The 21,586-nt window shown below is 43.4% G+C and overlaps 1 long non-coding RNA gene across 3 annotated transcripts in view; it reads left to right on the top strand.

The window, feature by feature from the left end:
• Positions 1-21,586, top strand: part of LOC109283237 (uncharacterized) — a 171,492-nt gene that overhangs the window by 32,241 nt on the left and 117,665 nt on the right. For 2 of the 3 annotated variants that reach the window (XR_009464006.1, XR_009464005.1), the window contains exon 3: positions 15,411-15,480. This is a non-coding gene — a long non-coding RNA (uncharacterized LOC109283237). Of the gene's footprint in view, positions 1-13,570; positions 13,860-15,410; positions 15,481-21,586 lie in introns of all 3 variants that reach the window. The other variant, XR_009464007.1, reaches the window with a different exon arrangement.

The raw sequence follows: 21,586 nt of genomic DNA, 5'->3' as shown, positions 1-21,586 counted from the left end.
AAGACAAGGCAGTGGGAGGAGAGAGAGAGGCATAGAAGATTTGCCCAAACTCCCACAGCAGGTCAATGGTAATGGTTGGTACCCTGTTACCTAAATCTGTCCAGCGTCCTTCGCATTAGCTTCACCAGCTATGGCGAAGGCCAACTTTATCTACTATCATTTTGGGTTTCCACTGTATCTTTATTTATTTATTTTTAAATCACTTTCTCTTCTGCCCTCTTCTAAAGCGCTGGGACAGCTGTTCACAGCACTGTACTTTCCCTCTGCTCTCCTCTCTCTCTCATTTCTGTGGGACTGTCTTTCGCCCAGAACATTGAGAAGCTTCCCCAGCTGACAGTTTCTAGACATCTCCGGACTGAATTGTATCACGTCAGCAGCCCCATGCAGCCATGATGATGATCAATGATATAAAAGACAGAGCTATACTTCTTGCCGCAGGAATTTTAACTGTGTCCTTCCAAGAGAGACAACAAGGAAGAAGAATAACAATAGGATGGGGGGGGAAGAAACAAAATCCAGGTTTCCCTCCCCCTGATCCCTGAACACTAAGAAGTGCAGTGGGGATCATTAATGCCAAACTGCCAAGTGTGTGACTGAGGAAAGATTAGAAGTAAAAAGAGGTGTCAAGCGCAGCAGACAGGCTGCTGTGATCATTGATTTGGCCTCTTGCTATGAATGGTGTACAAGCTAAACCCAGAGGATGGTGGATGACAAAAGGATTGATGCGTTTGGTGCTGTCGCTGAATGCTGATTGCCATTGACAAGAAGAAAGATTAATGAGTGGAATACAAGAATGTGTAGGAGGGTGTTTGTTGTTAGAAAAGATTAAGAATTTAAAATTGAATGCGTTGGGTGTGCATATATAAAGGAGAACAGAGACATTTGCAGAAGAGTGTACCGCAAAGGTATTGGTGCAACGGGATCAATTTAAACGTAAAATTAGAGGTGGTGAAAAGGGAGTTTTCCTGAGGTTTAAATCTTTTGGGTCTTCAGTGGTGCAGTACCTGCCAGCTAGAGATCACAGAGCTCTTTACAGACGTTGCTGAAGCCTCATAGCCCCTTGGGAGGAATGTAAAAGGGATATAGGAATCCTTTCACTCTGAAATGCAGCCATGTAGAACAAATACTAATGCAGGATGAAGTGAATTTCTCTCCCTTTTTTTTTTTTAAACTCTAGGCTGGTCTATGGGATCAGAGTTGTTAAGTAGCTCACCAGTTGTTTTGGAGGACCACTGCCATGTTTGACCCTCCCTGCTGTACTTGAACATGACTGTTTAGACACATTTAGCTGCATTCAGTCGTGACCTAAAATGTGATAGTGCTAGAAAATTTTAAAACCAAACAAAGCAATAATTGAAATGGAACAGTTGGACATCCATTTCCCAGCATTAATACTGTCACAAATCAAATACTTTGTGACAAAGGTCTTGTCACTAGTGTTTTTTTTTTTTTTTTTTTTTTTTTACCATGTAGGAAACGCAAATAATTCAATGCGACTATGCAGTAACTTTTACAGGAGGTGTTTTAAAACAGAATAATTAGCTGTGGTTCTGAGCGTTAATGGCATTTAGTTTGTCTACCAGTAAGGGTTCATCTTCAACCACTGACATTAATTATTCTGTTGTGGCTCATTGACTTGCAAAATCATTAAATTATTCCTTTGTTGCAAGATTATAATATGCGAAGAGCGTGTTTGATGGAAACACAGCCCTAGTGATTGTCTTCTTATTTGCTACAAAAGACCATGCCGTATACCAAGATGCTGATTGACTGTAGTGTACATTCAAAAGGAAAAATTTGGAGATCAGGAATTTTTACAAATATTCTCCAAAGCTGGTATTTAGCACATTTTGCTTGGTGTTCATGCTTTCCCTATTTTACTGCAGAAGGCAGAAGTGGGTTTAAAAATTTTTTTTAATTCATAATTTCAAACTTGTAACATGAAAAAGCTGCATTTGCCCTTTCTAGCTGAGGACAGCCTGACCGTAACACGGTTATAGTTTTAAAATAAACTTTCTTTTCTTTTATATTACAACATCCATCTAGTCCATTCGCAGTCACTTCTGGGCACTTGTTAATCTTTAATGCAGTTCTCCTATGAGGTAGAAGAGCACTGTCCTCCTTAAGGGGAACTGAGTAGTGACTTGACCAAGAGTTGTGCAGGAAGTCTGTGGCAGGCTGGAGACTTAAAGTCCTGGGCCAGTGCTTTAATCAGTGGGCAGTTCTTCACTAACTGCACACGATGCAGCAACTGGTATAAGAGATAAACAATACTTGAAGGGCTCATTTTATCTTCAGCACCCTGTGTTCTTATTTAATATCATAAAATTTTGATGCAGAACCACACATGCTTGTTTTGAGCATCTAATTATCAAAGGAGTACGTTCAAGGCAAAGAAATCATCAATCAACAACAAATATGACTGGAGGGGCGGAGGAAGGTTTGAAAGACTAATACATTATATAAGATTGGGCACGTCTACATGTGCCCCTATGGTGCTGTTGTTAAAGGAAGTCCTAAATGATGGCACAGTAACAGCCTGTACTGCACCCTCTGCACAGTGCACAGTCATTTTAGCCACTGCGTCTCCACAGCAATATGCTATACCAAGGGAGTGTGTCACTACGGTGACATAGCTGCAGTGTCACGGTTTTACCCGCTGACGCTACGTCACCATAGTGCCATGTGTAGATGCGTCCATTGAGTCTGAAACGCATGCCTTAACTAGCAAAAAGGAAGGGTGTGGAATGACATGGGTAAATTCCTATTTTAAGGGTATGGGCACCTAGGAGAAAAGAGGAACTATATAGGATGAACCAAGTCCATATAAGAGGCAGTGGATGAAATTAGGAAAGGCGAAACTTCCTGGCAGTGAGACTATGAAAGTCTTCCACTAAAAATAGTGGAAGGAAGGCCCATCTTTTGAGACATACCAATGGAGTGTTGCTAAATGTATTCTTTAAAGAATAATCCTGTATTAACAGAGAGACCTGCTAGGTGAGCTAGTAAGTAAATCTTCATCTCCAGTACTTCCAATCATTTTTTGGCTTTAGGGTTCCTAGAAGAATCTTGCGATGAGATTTGGCATGCATAGGGTGAATGGCCTTGGCTCAGGGATGTCCTGCGCACCAAAATGTGATGAATGGTTTCAAGAGGCAAAGGGGAAAGATTAGAAGAACACCATGCCAGTGGGAAGGAGGGGGCTAGTAGGGGAGTTATAACTTTCTGCAGGAGCATGGGAAGGGTTGGACTTGTCATAGGAATCGAAAATGGGAGCCTTAGTGAAGGAGGGAATGGGGCAGGAAGATAAAGAGGGGAGGGAAGTAACATCTAAAGGTCTCCAGAAGATTGTAAAGTGCATGTAGACTCATAGCCAGGTTAATGCAGGTGCCACCTCTGAGTATAAGCACAGAGAGTGCCTTTTGGAGAGCTTGAGATGGAATGGCCTGGGAGCATGGGAAAATTGGAAAAAGACATTTTTTGCTAAAGAAGCAGTGTGGGTCTAAGAGAAATTACAAGAAACCCAGTGCTGGGCCTCTGCCCACCTTCATATTAAGGGGCTTCACATTTTCTTTCTTCTTTTGTTTCATATCAGAGAGTTATTAAATACATTTATTTTATGGAATGAAAATTTATCTTCAGTTCAATCCTGCAGTGCACACTACAAGGCCCATGGGATTCAACACTTGTTCTACAATCTCAGTCCCATTTTAGGACAGATGGGTCACACTTTTTACCTTGAGTCCATTGAAATCAGTGGAGCTATCTAGGTTTGCAGAAGCTGATAATGTAGCCCTGTGTATTTAAAGCATTTTAAGGAGCTTTAAAACTTTTAGGAAAAAAATATTTAAAGGAGTGCTCTGGAGTTTTAAAACCTTCTGAATACTCTCCTTGTTGCTATAGTGTTTTACAGTGTGTTCTCGTTAGGAAGGTGGTATGTGACTGGCTAGTTTGAGACCTTGGTTCTTCCCAAATTTATACCAGTGTTGTACTGGGACCATTCCAGGGACTTGTCTGAGTGAGATCAGAATGAGGCCTTTAGATTTCATCATTGTTTTTGGGAAATATATAACAGGGCTAATAAATCATGTTCCTAGCTATAAAAAAAAAAAAAAAAAAAAAAAGGCTGTTTGGTTTATAAAATTCCCAGTAATGAAATAATCATAGATCTGTTAGATTGCCTAAGGCTAAAAACATGCTTCTCTCTCTTTTAATCTGGTTTTCTCGTCTGCTTAACCAGGGGGATCAGCACACGGTACTTCACTGCAGAAACTCGACGTAACGTTTCTGTTGACTGGACGGGGTCAGATCAATGGAGGGCAAATTCTTATTAATGAGATTTTCATTCTTTGATGTTTTGAGTCAATATTTACTTGAAATGCATGAAAGGAGTGAGATGTTTGCAATTTTGTTGGCAATTGTTTCTCAAGTGGGCAATTGCAAATATTTTTGTCTGGCGGGTTTTAAATTTGGGTTGCTCAATGTTAATTGCTTTCAAGATACTATGTTTTGGATCTGTGTAATGGTGAAAGCTTTTGTTTCAACATCGTTGTTACTTGTTTACAGGTAAAGTGTCAGATGATTTTGCTGGATAATGTTGTCAGTGCCTGTAATTAAAAGCTTCCCCCTGATTTAGTTCACGGATAGTGATTGAGGAACAGATGAGCCAGCTGTGTGCGTATAAAGCAAACAAAACTTTTATTAAATACGCAGTAATAGGAAATCTGTACAACAGCTATGCCACAGCTATAGATAGCTTGCCACCATCTCATTTCAAGGGCATTGCACTTTACCTTTACTCACTAAACTTTATCTTATAATAAATTAGGATGATTAATCTTTTTTCCTTTGGGAATGTAAAAGAAAGCTTCTATGCTTCTCCCCAACCCCCAACACTTTTTACTGCTACTGTATGCAGAAATTGTGGCCTTCAAATGGTCCTGAGCATCAGAAATTTCTGCAAGGACAAGACTTTATCCAAAGCATTTGGAGGTTTTTTGTTTTGTTTTGTGTTTTTTCTTCAGTTTGTTCTGCCTTCCTTCTCTGGCTTCAGTTTGCAGAGGGAATGGCAGAAAGCAGTTTCATCAGCTCTTGCTGATGGGAACTTTCAAAAGACTGTTAAAATTTTCAAACTTGTATGACTACATGTTGGCTCCTTACTCCCATATTGAGGGCTAAAAATACTTTGGAGGCAATTGCTGCTCTCGGTGAAATAATGAATGAGCTGTGCACCCCTCTTTGTACTACAGAACAGCCCCACTATGTTTCTGTGGATGCCTAGGGAAGACCATTGTCTAAGATAAGCTGTGGCGGGGAGTACTGGGAAGGCAACAAGATAAAATCAGTGGTTCTCCCCAGGCCACACTTAGAGAGCTGTCATGGATGCGCACGTTCCTCTGTTTCAAGATCCTTCAGCTATGGACTCCATCGCTCTCTGTTTTTGTTCCACCCCAACATGTTGCTGTTTTATCGCTGAGGGTGGTTAGACCAAGCTGCCCCACATCTGCTTTTACATAGATCCTTCTTCTCAGTACATATAGCATAATCCAGGCTGGGAGATGCCACACCTGAAGCAGACTGGAGCTGGAGGGACTGTGGTAGAGAGGGAGAAGTACTGCAGAGATTCCTCCAACTTAACTCCTCGTGACTGCAAAATCCTTTGGTGGCCAGAAGGTTTGGCCACTCCAGTTTGTCCAGTGTCTTCTATGACTTCATGATGGAAGTGTCAGGAAAGTCCTTGTTGAATTTGGAATTGGTCATAGATAGGTGACCGACCGGCTTGATTGCTGTAGTGCACATGGTACTAGGATTAAAACCTCCCCTCTGTAAAGTTTGAATGGGGCAGGACAGGGCTACTGAGAACTCCTCATCTGAGTGCATTGCTACCTTCCTGGTGGATGCTGGCTCAAATTCAAGATTGAAGTCTATCCCCTCCCCTCAAGATTTCTTGTGGAACAGGACCAAGGTTCCCGGGAACTGCCTCATGTTGGGGAATGATGACCTCTGATAACAGCTATGTTCCACTAAGGACCACTGGAATGGTTATCTTCCCAGGTGAAATTTGTGTTTAGGGAAAAGGATTTTCTTGGCAGCACCTATGCATTGATTGAACTTCAAGTGATCAGATTGTCCACAAACTTCAGTGTCATCAGGATGAATGTGAAGTCTACTGCTTCAGCCTAAGCTTCCCTTAGTCAGCCCACCAGGGTCATGTATTTTAGTTGTGTACCTATGTTTTGCGTAAAGCAACATAGTTTGTGTCAGTCTGAAGTCAAGTAGAAAGCAGAGTATATTTTCACCTTAGATTAACCAAAGTAGAATCCATCTATATCCATCTATCCATCCTGAGCTTCTGCTATCTTTTTATCTAGGCTGTGTGAAATTTCACCAGGTGTTCTGTTTTGAGCTCGAAACAGTGAAATCGAAATGAAACAAAAGCCTTCAAAACAGCTTTGAAACGAAACAAGGACACTTGAAATGTTTTGAGTTTCAAAGCTGGGCTTACTTGGCTTCAGCACTAGTCCCAGCTGATAGCAGCAGCCTTCTGTCATCCAGCGCAGATCCAGGGGCTGTACCCTCTGGGAGGATTCTGGCACAGCCCCCAGCCCTCCCGGGAGTGTGGACCCCTAGATCTGCGCACCGGATGACACCATGCTGTTGCTGCCAGCTGGGGCCAGCAGCAGCACCAATCTTGCCAGTCCCAGCCAGCGGCAGCAGCCTCCTGTCATCTGGCAGGCAGATTGGGGGCCCGCCTGCACCCCCGGGAGGGTTGTGGGGATTCTGCCAGATTCCTCCCAGGGGTGTGGGCACCTGATCTGCCTGCCGGATGACAGGAGACTAGTTTTGCCACCTGTGGCCACTAATCTTCCCAGTCATCCATCAGGTAGATCAGGGGCCCACATCCCTGGGAGGAGTCTGGTACAGGCCTGCAGCCCTCCCAGGGGTGTGGGCCCCCAGATCTGCCTGCTGGATGACAGGAGGCTGCTGCTGCCAGCAAGTGACAGGAGTTTTGTTTGAGTTGTCAAAACCTTGTGGTGCAGTTTCCCAGAAACCTCTGCACCTATTTCTTGAAACATGGCAGGCTTCATACCCTCAGAAGGGGCTACCATCCCTTCAAGCTTTATCTGACTCAGGGAAGAAATGACAAAGTTTATAGGCAGCTTTGTGCTTCCCAACTACAGCCCATTTTGGCGAAACGTTGAAACAGTGAAACCATTTCGATGAAACAAAATGGAACAGTGCTTATGAAATGAAACTCGAAACAAAACACTGTTCTGTCAAAACGGAAGTCGAAGTGAAATGGTGCTGTTTTGCACAGCCCTAATCTCTCTCTCTCTCTCTCTCTCTCGCTATCGCGCTCTCTCTCTCTCTCTCTCTATCGCTATCTATTAGGGGTGTGCAAAACGGTCTGCATTTGATTTGGATTTGGATTCAACGTGAATCGGAGACAGTGATTCGATTTGTTGATTTGGATCACTGTCCCTGATTCAACTTGGCTGAAGCTGAAGATTTGCTGCTGATTTGGTGAATCAGTGATTCGGCCATAGACACAGCTTTAAATATTTTTTCTACATAGCTTGAGGTACCAGGCGCAGTTCATGAACGCTGTGATGATGGGGTGGATGGAGCATCCCACAGGAGTGTGCCCCCCCGCATGCTTGGCAGTGAACCCAGAAGTGGACCGGAAATACTTCTGGTCCACTTCTGGGTCCGATGGGGATCATGCGGCCCCCCTGCCCCTTCAGCTCAGCAATTGGTCATGGAGGAACCCTGGGTGCCCCCCCAGGCCCAGGAGGCACTAGTTGCTGAGCTGGAGGGGGCGCAGGGTTGGGGGGGGGCCTGCATGCTCCCCGGTGGGCCCAGAAAGGGATCAGAAGTGCTTCTGGTCCACTTCCAGGTCTGCTGAGAGCACTGGGGACCCCCCTGCGCTCCTGTGGGACACTCTGTCTGCCCTACCATTGCAGCATTCACGTGCCACCTGTTGCCTTGAGGTACGTAAAAAAACATTTAAAGCTGTGTCTATGTCTGAATCTCCAAATCTTTCTGAATCTCTCCAAATTGATTCGGAGGGTTCCGATTCGATTCGGAGAGACTAAAGGGTCTCCTGGTTTGATTCAGATTTGGAGATTTGGCCACTGAATTGGGTCAAATCTCCACCGAGTCAAATCAGGGACTGAAGCTTCACACAGCCCTCCTACCTATCCATCTATCAATACATGGATATCTGTATAGATATAGCATAAACCTGTTTCCATCAAAGTTCAGTAGACAAACGTATTATATTCCATGGGGGTTAGATCCGTCTGCAACTGTCATTTGTCTGAGAACCTCGAGGTTTGGTTTATCTGAGTTGCGATTTCTGCTCTTGTTGCCCTTTTAAAAAAAATCATTTTGATCCACTGGTAGCACACATGGTCATTCTTCATTGGTGTGTGGGGTCTTTTTGGGTAAAGAAAGACCACTGGTTTTAATAGCCCGTATTCAATAGTATAGACTCCTAAATAAATGTATTTGGCAAGGGCATGTAGGAGCTTATTTTTTTTGCTTAAAATCCTATTGACTAAGAAGATGAAAAGCCTAGGTTAGGCGCAATACAATTGCTTTCAATTAATTTGACAAGACTATACGGAAGGCCAAGACTTCTGAGGAAAAAACAACATTGAAAGGTTTGGTTAACTGAAGTAATGTGTATGAAAGGTCACCTGCAGATACATGGAAGAAATGTTTCAGATGCTCCCTTGGTGTACAGTCACTGAATTTCCTTGACTTGGGGACCCATTGTGTAAGTGAAAAAAAGTCAGGTTTTGTGAACTGTCTGGCTTGTCTGCTGAACAGGTATTAGTCAGCTTGCTACAGAACTGTGATCAGAAGAGAGCCAAGTAAATTGATGATGAATTACAACTTCTAACCCTGGAATGGAAAAGAAAAGATTAACCCCTCCCTCCTAAAATTGAAGCCATAATGCAATAAAATGCCTCTAATATAGGGTAATCATGTGGGTTTTTTCTGCATACATCATGATTTATGGAGTCTTAAATATATTTCTAGTTCCTGTCCTTTTAATCTTTTTATAGTCTTGGAGAATTGATCAATTGTACTTGGTGCTGTGAATAATTGAATGCAGTAAGTCTTACGTCTGCTCCCAAACAGAAACATGCTCTTTATGGAGTTAGATGAACATATTTATTAAGCTCCGTTTGCTGTTATTTTACTATGCTCTGGGATAAATAAAGGTGTCCATTTTATTTATCAAATAAATGGAATTTACTATTAAATCAAAACTAGAGACGATCAGTTTGAGATCTTGGTGACCAAAATGATAATCTCTGAGAAGGCTACATATTGCTCCACTGGTATCTTTTCAGAAATGTAATGTTGAGCTGCGATTTTTAGTCAATTATCAGCTTCTCTCTACTGTGCTTTGATCATTATAGCAAAGTTTTGTTCTTTTGCTAGTATGCATACAAAAAAGTGTAATGAGATGCCTAAATTGCTGACTGCCTTTTGTGCGCTATTGATTTGAGTCCATTGATGCTGCATTATCCCAGAATAAAATGGCATCAATTTTTTTTTCCCCCTTCCTAAAGCCTGAAGATTTGTGTTCTTTTTTTAATTGTGGAAAGAAGGTCAGCACAGAGTGTACCCTCTGGCTTTTAATCCTAGAAATGTCCTAAATGACTCGAAAACTGCATGTCAGCGAAATGAACTCTTGCTGAAAGCATTGTGTAGGCTTCTCATGTTTTGCGTTTGTGATGACATAAGCTTTGACCTTGGCATGAATCTTTTTGGAGGAATAGTAGCATTTATTCTTTTCAGCCTAAAATGCAGCACTGATGCTGAGATCTATGGACCTGCATTAACAGAAGTTTCTGATCTGCAGTTTGTGGCACTGGCCGAAAGAAGAATTTTTTTAACTGTAAATTTCTTGCTAATTTTTAAATATAACATTTCTGGCTCCATGCTTTCTATAGTCAATTGTATGCACTTATGAAAGTGCCTGCAGAGTTCCTGGCCTGGGTTTCCTATAGTAAATAAATCAGTATTCCCTGTATAAAATGTTTTGGATCTGCAATCTGTTTGGCTGATGGAGATTCCAGCTCATGGCGAGTAGTGCCTCTTCAGTCCCATGTGCAGAGAGGAATTTCTGTGCTCATGTCAAACCCACTTGGAAAGGGATGAGGAATTAGGTTTCTTAGTAATATTATCCTTCCCTACTCCACAGAGGTTCCCTTCTTGGGCTCAGGGCATGCAAAGTTGGATGGAGGGCAGGAGGAGGAAAGACTGGTCCAGGGCAGAAACATGCTAGTAAGGATGACAACCCTTGCCAACACACCACTCCTCAGTAGATTTTGCCACGATCAAACCACAGATCCTGCTTTCAGAAACATCAGTCAAATAATACTGTCCAGAGAGAAGTTGGAAGCCAGTGTAATCCTTCTGCTTGTTGTGATCGAGCTGTCACCAAACATCTATTATGGGCAGGGCAATAAGGGTAATGGTCCTGGAGAAATCAAGGCCATGAAATGGAAGAGCTATAGCTGAGGACTTATGGATTAGAACCACATTTTAAAATGTTTTAAGATTATTCCAGGACATCAAGATAAAAAGAACGGTGTTTAAATGTTGTTGTAAAACTGGGGTGGAACGCGGAGGGAATATATAGATTGCAGACTTTTATTGTCTGTCCGTAGAGCTTACCTTAAGTTATGGAAAACTCTTCCCTCGGGGTTTTGGCTCACATCTCCTTGTTGAAACAGGAGATTCACAAGTAGAAGAATACATGCCCATCTGTTAGGGAGGTGAAAGAGAAGAAATGCATCTGGTCCATTAATTTTTCTTTCGAGTCCTACATATGCTGATGAGTTATACTTGCTGCTTTTCTCCTCAAGCCCAGTGAGGACAGAAAAGTGAGCAGAAACAAACAAAAAAAAATCCATCTAACTTTATTAAAGGATGTTTGGAGCTATGATAATGTCCTTGAATACAGCTGGGGACAAAGCTGTTGGCTTTGCTCTGCAAAGACCCATGCATATGCTTTCTGTATTTTCTAGGGAGGGGTTCCCAAGCATCTGTACCTCTAATTTTGAGATTCAGGGTGAAATGGATTCATGGTTTCAGTGAGGGTCTCGTGTTATAGGGGTTCAGAGTGTTTTGCCAGCTTCATGATCTGGCAGCAGCAATAAGAAATGTGCCTACCATTTGGGGGGATGTCACTAGAAAATGCAGAACAGATATGCTAACAATTGGGAGCACGCAGGCATTCAAGCTCTCCTGAAACATGCAGCCAGGGACAGACATGGGTCAGCAGTGGTTAGGAGTCTACTGATTGTAAAACACAGGACCTAATGCCAGTCCTGGTCCATTGGAAAACCCAGTGAGACTCCTGTAGAAGTTGGGAAGGGAATCCATCCTGCTTCTATCCTGGTGTCAGGAAGGGCAGACCACCTGGGCACTGCGCTACAGAAAATGAGATATACTAGCATTTAGGGCTCCTGCTGAGGGCTTTAGCTAGAGGATTTATATGCTAAATCCTCTTGGAGTTACTGGCCTTGTCATGAACCTGCAACATCTCCACTATTGGCTTAATGGTCAGAACCAAAATTATTATGAGTCACGGTACATCCAGCAAGGGATAGGGACTGCTAATGGTTCCCCAGATTTGCCAATCCTAGTATACAGGCACAGCACACAGTGTGGGGAAAAATAAGTAGAAAATGTAATCGGCTGTCCTCAGACATCTATCACGGCCTTTCTTGCCCCTTCAGTTCCCCATGTTCTCTTCCCTAAAGTAATTTTCTTTTGTCCACGTGCCCCCAGAGCAGAGAAAAATAGATAAAAAATAAAAGAATCAAGTTCCAATTTCTGTTCAAAAGCATCTTGGACAAATTAAGAGTAAAATAATTATCAAGTAAGGGAGATATGTCAATCACCACTTCCTAACATAATGAAATATAAAAATTAAGCATGTGAGAAAAATGGATGTTAAGTTATAATGGTGCTTGGATGTATATATATGGTGACATCCTGTTTACTAGAAAAAATACCAAATTTAGTGGAAAGGCTGTGTTTAGCTGCCAGTGAACATGTCTTAATAGCTGCTAGTCAATGAGAATTAACCTTTTGTTTTGGAAAAATATGGGAAAAAATACAGTTGTGAAGACTGAAATTGATCTAAATCATGTTTTATTGCTGGGTGACTTAAATTGTGATTTAAAATTTGTAATTGTAAATGAATCCACACTGAATTCCCCCTTACTTGCTGCTTCATTCTCTCTCATCAGTTCTCACCAGGGATCCTGGTCTTCCCTGATTAAAAAAAATAATAATGAAAAAAAAAAATATTGCAAATTCTCCAATTTAAAACCCACCCCAAATCGGTGATTTAAAATGAAAGGCCCCTCCCACAGCTTCCTGGCTCTGCTGGTGCCTGTTACTTGCCCCTCGCCTCCCATCCACAGCTTATGCTCTCCCAGCCTTGCTGGTGGGGGCTGCCAGGATATGGGGCCTGGGACCTGTGTCTGCACCCCCCTGTCCCTGGCAAGAGGTGGGGCTGCTGCAATGGAGCTGAGCCTGGCTCCCTGCCTGCTGCAGGCTTGGGTGGGGGTGGGCTTCTCTTCGCTGTGGTGTGCACTTTTGGAGGCCAGGGGACCTGTGCCCCCAACATGTGTGCGTGGGGCGGGGGCTGTGCACTGTCCGCTGTGGGCTCCCTCCCTGCTGCCCTCTGCAGCCCTGTGTGCGCAACCTGGTGCTTCAAAGAACAGCGGAGCCATGCAGGAAGCTGCTTGCCACTGCAAGCTCTGCGCTGCCTGGCGAGGTATCCCCTGGCCACGTGCCTGCAGCAGAGGCACGGGGGTTGCACCCAGGGCACACAAGCAGTGCAGAGCTTGCAGTGGCAGGCAGCTTTCTGCAAGGCTCCGCTGTTCCCTGCAGTGCAGGGTCATACATGCCTGGCTGCTGAGGCCCTGGGGGAGGGTAGCAGGGCGGGGGGGCAGTGCACAGGCCCCACCCTGCACTCCAGATCTGGGGAGCACAGTTCTCCTTGCCCTCCTAGGAGTGTGTGCAGTGGTGGGGAGCCAGCCTCGCCCCCCTCCCCAGACAAGCTGCCTGTGGCCCCATCCCACTCCCCACCAGGGCCCTGTGGCCATGCATTGTGGCCCTGAGCTGCATGCCCCACGCACTGCCCAGCTGGGCAGCATCCCCAGCCCCAGCTCTGCTCAACTTTCCCCTTCCTTCTGGGGGCCTCAATCCCCCAACTTACCTGTAGGAGCTGCTCTCCAGGCTGCTTGGTGCACATGGTGCCCCTACCTGACTGCACTCCTCCTGCTCCCCGCAACCTCCTGCAGGCAGCAACTCTGCCAGCCTGTAGAGGATGCGTCACAAAACTGCAAAATCTACAGGTTCCTCCAGTAAAATGAGCAAGTCATGTTGGCTTCTAGTAAAAGGTAAAATCCATGGTTTACTCCATTTTTTCATGGGAAATGGAAAACCAGTATCCCTGGTTCTCACTGCCTCATTTCTGCACCCCCACCTTATTCCTTCCTGCCATTCTTCTCTGTTGCCTCACGCACAGGTGGGTCTGCTGGTACTAACTGGACTCCTCCTCCCAACCAGAGTTGATGTCTTCCTCCGGCAGGAGCACATCATATCCCACCCAAAGCTCTGCTCCTAATTCCTCTTCAGTAGAGAGAAATCAAGGCGGTGGAGGATGCTCATTGGCTGGCAAGGGATGGTACAAAGGGATTTACAGTTTCCATCCTTCATGTCAGACATCCAGAGGTTCAAGAGAGAGATGTCAAGAAGCTGAGGAACTGGAGACAGAAGCTGAAAGCTGGAGCTTCTGGCCGCAAGCCAGAATTTAGGTAGGCCTGCTTCTTTCCGTGCCTCCTTTCACAGCAGACATTTTGTGACATCTGTGGTCTGGTGCGCTACTGGGGCCAAGCCTCAAAGAGGGAGCATCAGCATCTGAAAAGGGGGGGGCAAAAAGTGGAAAAGCAGTTAGTTTACTGGGGAAATCCTAGTCTCCGTTCACTTTTTTTGGCTGCTGTGATTGTTTCCAAAGGGACCCATAACCCCAGGAGAAGAAACCCTACTGTTCTGTAATGTTGTTGAGGCCTTCAAGGTTGCTTATGCCAGAACAACCGAGAACGGGTCTAGAAAACGAGATATCATACACATTTATTTATAGGATACTTCAAGGCAATTAAATAAACAAATACAACTTCAGAAAGGCATCCAGGCCTCATGCCCTCAGGGCAGCACAGATGTCTCTGAGCCATGTGGAGAACAGTTTGAAACTCCCTGAATGTCCTCTGCCTTTTCCAATGCCAACTTCTTAAAAAGACACATTTCAAGGCGATTAGCAACATTTTGCTAAGCTTTCTGCATTAAGCCAAATGGGTATGTTTTCTGCTGGGGGCAGAATGAAAGACTCATATCATCTTCTCGTCTCTCACCCATGTTCGTGCTCCGGAGGAAATCTTAGGGGGAGTCATTTATCATTATACAGAAACCTGCTATCAAAGATTGCACATCGGAAGGTGTTCCCTCCTTTCGCTTTCTGAGGGTTTCCAAGTCTGGTCCAGCCATTTCAAGGGACTCTTTAGCAGCAGCAGTGGGTTGTCCCACTTTTTGGCTGTTTCTCAGTTACACTGTGACACCTGCTGGGATCACAGCCCTGATCTTATAACCTTCCTGGAACAAGGTATCAAAGTGAAGGCTCTGCAGCCCGTCCCATTCAGGGATCCCTGGACTCTGCGTATCACTCCCTATTTTTCCTCCCACCATCATCCCTCACACTTGATGCCCCTTCTGCCCATAATCAATCCACAGTTTCAGGACCCCTAGGGGTGCTAAAGACTTTGTTGGGGCCCACTGTTTTATACACAAGATTTCCTCTGCTGGGCTTCTCCTCTTCCTGGCTGCTGTTTGCAGCTCACTCCAGCAAGTCAATGTGTTGTAGAGTATTGAGACTTGGCATGTCATACTGGCCTGCTCCATCCCAGCCCTGATTTTAGTCCTTGGCTGGGAAAACTATTAGAAATGTTTCTCACAGTGGTATTGAAACAGAGACTTCTCAGCATCTGGCAGGATCGGACCCTGAGACAAATATGTTGCATGCTATGAGAGAGTCTTTCATTTACTTTCTTGCAGCGATGGTTATGGGTCAGATTGTCCCTGACTATTTTCCTCGCTCACCTGCTGTCTGGAGCTCATTTCCTTATGAAGCACCTGGGGAAGAATTGATTTCTGACAATATTTCACAGTGATGATATTATATGAGACTTTAGAAAAATAGGCAAGAAGGACTTCATAACTGATCAGCTCAGGTATCTGAAGCGCCTCTTGAAAATGTTTTCTCATTTGCACTGTATCACGTTAACTTGCCCTTGCCATCCTTGTTCCCCATACAGACTTCTGAATTTGCTGCTGCTTTCTTTGTCTCCAACACGAGAACACACATTAGCAAGTTCTTCTGTTAAGGTAAGCAATGAAAAACAGGCAACTCCTATTTATTAGGATGGTTTCTTTAACCATGATAAAGCGCTTTTGTATTTATGTTGTGAGTTTACTGATGAAAAATCAACAATGTTTGACATCTTCTCAAGCTTCCTGTTCAGATCTTCATCTGCTGTCAGTTCATGTCCTATTAGAAGAGTTATCATTTTTCCATTTGATTATTTGCTTCACTGAAACATTATGCAAACTTTCAACAGAATTTTTTAATCATCTCTCTGATCCATATTTCAAAACCTAATATTACTTTAGGCAAGCTTTTTTCACCTTAATATAGCATAGCTTTCAGATTCCATCCCCACGCAAAATCCCTTATGTAAAGATATGCATTTCAATGCCTTTTAATCACTGACTTATGGTGTTTTCCCCTACACATTAATTTTGGCTCAAAAACTAATGAACATGTTTGATGTACAGTTTAATAAACCAAAGAAAGAGTGATTGGTCTGGCATGCTGTATTTCCTTTCATTAAATATTACAAAGAGACGCTCTTTTGGTACCATTCCCAGATTCAGCATGAAAATAAACACTAATACCTAATTATTGCCCTACAAACACTTTATTCTGTGTGGCAGTAATTTAAAATTGAATAATATCAACTGTAATTTTTATAGGGTAAAAATAAAATGTTTCACCTTTGCCTATATTTGAAGTGAATTGTCAGCTGAGCGTGACAGAATTGTATGATGTCAATATGTATTCTTGTATTTCCTGGTCTCTCACAGTGAAATTTTACCTTACTTCTGAAAATCTTGTGCACAACTGGCCCTTTTATGCATTTGCTGATCTGGGGCTTGACTTCAAGCATCTATGCAGTCCCATTGATGGGTCTAATCATGTTTAAAGTTAGGTGTAAGCTTAAATACCTTACTCACTTGGGGCCTTTCTACAAGACTAGCAACATGCAGCTCAACAAGATCATGGGGTATTTTGTGGAGTGAGGTGACTTTCACACCTGAGTAATAATGTGTGCAACTTGCCAAACAGATGACACTAGGGCCCTATTTAAATCCACTCTAAAGTTTGGCTCCTAAATACACATTTAGGCTTTATTAATAAAAATGCTTTGGCTTTCAAAGGTATTGAAGTCAATGGCAGCTTCAAGAGTTCAGTACTTCTGAAAATCGTGTCAATTTATTTTTATTAAGAACCTAGCTATATGTTTTGGCCTGCACAAAGAGGAGTTGTAGGTACTCTATCAATATTTTCACAATCATGTTCTTTTGATTTGACAAACTTTCTATAATAACGTTTAAATGAGTTATAACTGGAGCTGGAGTTGGGAATGGGAGGAATGGTTTTTCTATCCTGTAAAAGTTTTGGTGATCTCAAAAATGTTTTTGCCTTTCATTGGGATGAAGCCAAGATTTTGGTGGCGGGAAGAACTACTTGCCTACGAATGGTCCTGTAAATAGCATGTGGATCAGGTGGCTATCATAGAGGACATTCTGGTTTTCTGCTACTCTGTCCTCTATTGATATGAAACCCAATGCCTTTGTCAGGTTTCATATCAACTAGACATAAAGGTGTCTGGTTTCGTATCAATAGAGGACAACCGGACTGTCCTCTGTGATGGCCACCCTAGATGTGGACCAATGACATTAGATCCCTGAGTGAACTCAGGTAGGACTTGAACCCCCCCCCCCCCCATCAAAAGCACCAAGTGTAATGATTCAACTTGCTTTAGAGTTCAGTGCATGTCTATGAACAAACATACATGGAGATCAGTGTGGTCCTGTCATTACCATATACGTAGCACTTGAATCTCAATGCTTTGTACTGCATAAGGTGCTGTGCGTTCTAAGGAACGGACTGATCTGCACATCAAACGTGTATTAAAGAGAGCAAAACAAGCATGGCAAAGAACAACTGAGTTGTCTCACGAGTGGATGATAATGAGTAGGTTTCACATTACGGAGCAGACCAACCTTGATAAAATTGTGAAGACTTCAGCATCCTTTACCATGGATGGTAATTGAAGTTAGGATAAGGGTTCCAGCCCCCTCTCCTCCCCCATCAGCACAGGGGAAAAAAGTCCTCTTCTTAGATTTGTATACAAAACTGGGGGGTGGAGGGTGGTGGTTTGGGAAGGTAGCTGCTGTGGCTCTGACTCTGGCTGTGAGCCCAGGTTGGGGCTAGAGTGAGACCCACAGCTGCCATCTACCCCCTCCTTCACTTGCATTCTGCAGTTTCTGCCCCCCCCACCTCCCTTCCCCTTTCCCTTCCCCTCAGTCACCGACAAGCACAGCTCTGACTTGGGATGGTTTCTCACCTAGGCTCGGAGCACAGGGCAACTCTGTCCCATGCCCAGCCAGTCAGCAACACCATCACTGCTGCATGGCCTGGCAATGGCCACACTTCCACGTGATGTGTTCCAGGGAGAGGTCAGGGTCCAAGCAGTGTCTGACAGTAAAGGGGGTGGGGGGAGAACAGGCAAGACAGGGAGAAGAGGGGGGAAGAGACAGACTGGAAGGAGTGGGGGAAGGGGCAGAAATTGTGGGGAGGTGGGGGCGTGGGGGCTCCGGTGACAGCGGAGCAGGGAGGCAGGGGGAAGGAGTTGGAGGGGGGGGAGAGCAAAGAGCAAGAGGGCTACGTGACCTCCCCAGCCACTTCTTTTCCTCCTGTAGCAGTAGGGGTGGGGGGGACAAATTCAAGACAACCCTCTGATAATTAGATTCTATACCTAGAAAGTTATTTAAAAACATATACATTTTCTACATATAGAATCTAATTATTGGGGGGGGTTGTCTTAAATTCAGGGTCATCTTAGATTTGAGTAAATAGGGTAGTATCATAGATACCCACATACTTTATTGTATGTTTTGGGGGTTTCAGTGGATGATACTAATGCTTTCTTGGTGGCCACTTTTATCTTGTATTGAAGTCTAAAACTGGTCACAGTTTTGTCACTGAAGGAAGTAAGTTCTGGAACTGCTGGACTTCAGCTAGCAATGATCCCAGTCTCTACTGATATTTTCCAAACTAGCCAAGCCAGTATGGCTCTGATAAGAACATTTTTATAAACATTTTATATCAGTGCAAACTGAAAATCCCAAAACATATCTTAAATCTCCCCGCTTCCCTGTGATACAAAATGGTATATCCAGAAATGGGAAGAGGAGCCATCATAAATAACTGTCCCAGGCCCTCAAGATAAGCAGTTTTCAGAGCACTGAGCCTACTGTATCTCAGTGGGTTGCTAGCGTTTCTGTTTTCTTTATGCTGCTGCTGACTGAAACTATTATGCATTTTGATTTAAGAACAGATTATGATGATGTATGCTGTCTTATGCATTTATTTCCTGTCATACACTTTTCCATAAAATACAACAAAAAATATTTAACAAAGTGCAGGGCTTGTTACAAACTTTTTTTTCCTAACTAGTAGAACTTGGATTTCATACAAAACCATCAAATGGCCTTTTTGATGCATATGATTCATAAGCAGGCAGATTTGCTACAACCTTATTAACCTATATGGGAACCAACACCAAGCTATTAAATATACTAACATATATACTACAGAGATCAGTCTGTAAACCAGAGCTGTCTCTCTTTAATATAAGCTGTATAAATCTGACGCTTTGACAACTTGTGCTAAAATACAAAATAGTATCAGAAGAGAAAGAGACATAAAACATACTTAAGTCACTGAAAACATATTTCTGCAGATGACTGCCAGAGCTGAATTAAATTTAGCAAGAAATAAAAAAGGACTATTCTGGCAAATGAACTCATGTAATACATTTAAAAAAAATACACATTTTAAACAGCTTAATTATGTTTTGTATTGAGTCTATATATTTTTTTTCACTCTTAGATATATTGGCTGCAATGCTAATGAATGGAAAGAAGGAAAAGCATAATTTCACCCATCTGAAAGTTAGGAAAAAGAGAGAAGAATATTTTCAGTTAAATTTAGTATAATAGTGATACTTTTAGTTGCTTGGTTTTGAGAACATGTAATTATCGGTAAACGGTTTCCGTGAAAGTGCTGAGTAACCAAGGGCTGTTTATTGCTTTATAAACCCACAAGTAATGGAAATTATTTTTTTTAATAACAAAGAAAAATGACAATGTATAATAAGTTGTACAAAGAAGCAAATCAGTAAAGAGTGTACAGTACTCTTTATAAATGATAGTAATGGCTTTATTCCCAAGAAAATGGCTAGGGCGAAATAGAGGGTAGTAGGGCAGACTGCAATATTTAGTCATAATTTGCCATAAAAACGATTACACTGATTTTATACCTGATCTTTTCTATTTCTCAGTGAGCTTGCAAACTAGTTTCTTTACTATAAGCACAAAGATGAAGTACTAGGTGGGGCTTAGGGCAATAAGATCCAAAAGTACCCCTGGATTTTTTTTTGTGACAATTACTTGATCTTCTACAAGGCCGTAAACTGTAACTTACCTTGTTTGTTACTTATCGCCACACCATGGACAATAGTTCAGACCCTTTTGACCTTTTTTCTTGTTGTGCATTACAAGGCAAGAGAATCGTCTAACATTTATTAGAGGCAAAAAAAGAAAAAGTGCAAAAAACAAACCAGTATTCAACGGTGATCCTAAACTGGCATAATTCAGAATCATTCAATTCACTTGAAATTGAATGACGATGCATTGTGCTAGCGGAGAATTTTGCCCTAAAAATTTCAAACCAAGTGCTGAGCTCCAAGGTGTTAGAGGAAGAAACTTGGTAGTCAGCTAATTTCTTCTCAATTAGGATTTAATCCTAATTGCTAATAATTAGGGAGTATCTTAAAACTAGAGGCACATGGTTCAATATCTCACCCAAAATAATTTTTGTTAGCATTGTTACATTTTTGGGTATTTTCATTGTTAGGGTGTAATGTAAATCCTGCTACACTCTACTTGTGCCCAGTCTTTCCAAACCCTTTCATGGCAGTCTCTTCAATGGCTCTTAATATACTTTTGAGAGAGAGAACATCTCAGAATTGGGAAACAGAAGACCTTTTACAGTGAATCCTCATGTTCCATCCTATGGTCGTGGAAGTGATGAGTACACTGAGGACGTTGCCATGTATTCGGTAGGTATTCGTAGATTCATAGATGTTAGGGTCGGAAGGGACCTCAATAGATCATCGAGTCCGACCCCCTGCATAAGCAGGAAAGAGTGCTGGGTCTAGATGACCCCAGCTAGATGCCTATCTAACCTCCTCTTGAAGACCCCCAGGGTAGGGGAGAGCACCACCTCCCTTGGGAGCCCGTTCCAGACCTTGGCCACTCGAACTGTGAAGAAGTTCTTCCTAATGTCCAGTCTAAATCTGCTCTCTGCTAGCTTGTGGCCATTGTTTCTTGTAACCCCCGGGGGCGCCTTGGTGAATAAATCCTCACCAATTCCCTTCTGTGCCCCCGTGATGAACTTAAAGGCAGCCACAAGGTCGCCTCTCAACCTTCTCTTGCGGAGGCTGAAAAGGTCCAGTTTCTCTAGTCTCTCCTCGTAGGGCTTGGTCTGCAGGCCCTTGACCATACGAGTGGCCCTTCTCTGTACCCTCTCCAGGTTATCCGCATCCTTCTTGGAGTGTGGCGCCCAGAATTGCACGCAGTACTCCAACTGCGGTCTGACCAGCGCCCGATAGAGGGGAAGTATCACCTCCTTGGACCTATTCGTCATGCATCTGCTGATGCACGATAAAGTGCCATTGGCTTTTCTGATGGCTTCGTCACACTGCCGGCTCATGTTCATCTTGGAGTCCACTAGGACTCCAAGATCTCTTTCCACCTCTGTGCCACCCAGCAGGTCATTCCCTAGGCTGTAGGTGTGCTGGACATTTTTCCTCCCTAGGTGCAGCACTTTGCATTTCTCCTTGTTGAACTGCATCCTGTTGTTTTCTGCCCACTTGTCCAACCTATCCAGGTCTGCCTGCAGCTGTTCCCTGCCCTCCGGCGTGTCCACTTCTCCCCATAGCTTTGTGTCATCTGCAAACTTGGACAGAGTACATTTGACTCCCTCGTCCAAGTCGCTGATGAAGACATTAAAGAGTATCGGTCCAAGGACTGAACCCTGCGGGACCCCACTGCCCACGCCCTTCCAGGTCGAGACCGACCC

This window comes from Alligator mississippiensis, chromosome 8, assembly GCF_030867095.1.
Source record: "Alligator mississippiensis isolate rAllMis1 chromosome 8, rAllMis1, whole genome shotgun sequence".
NCBI lineage: Eukaryota > Metazoa > Chordata > Crocodylia > Alligatoridae > Alligator > Alligator mississippiensis.
Note: the sequence above shows the minus strand (reverse complement) of the source record. Positions and strands in the feature narration are given on the sequence as shown.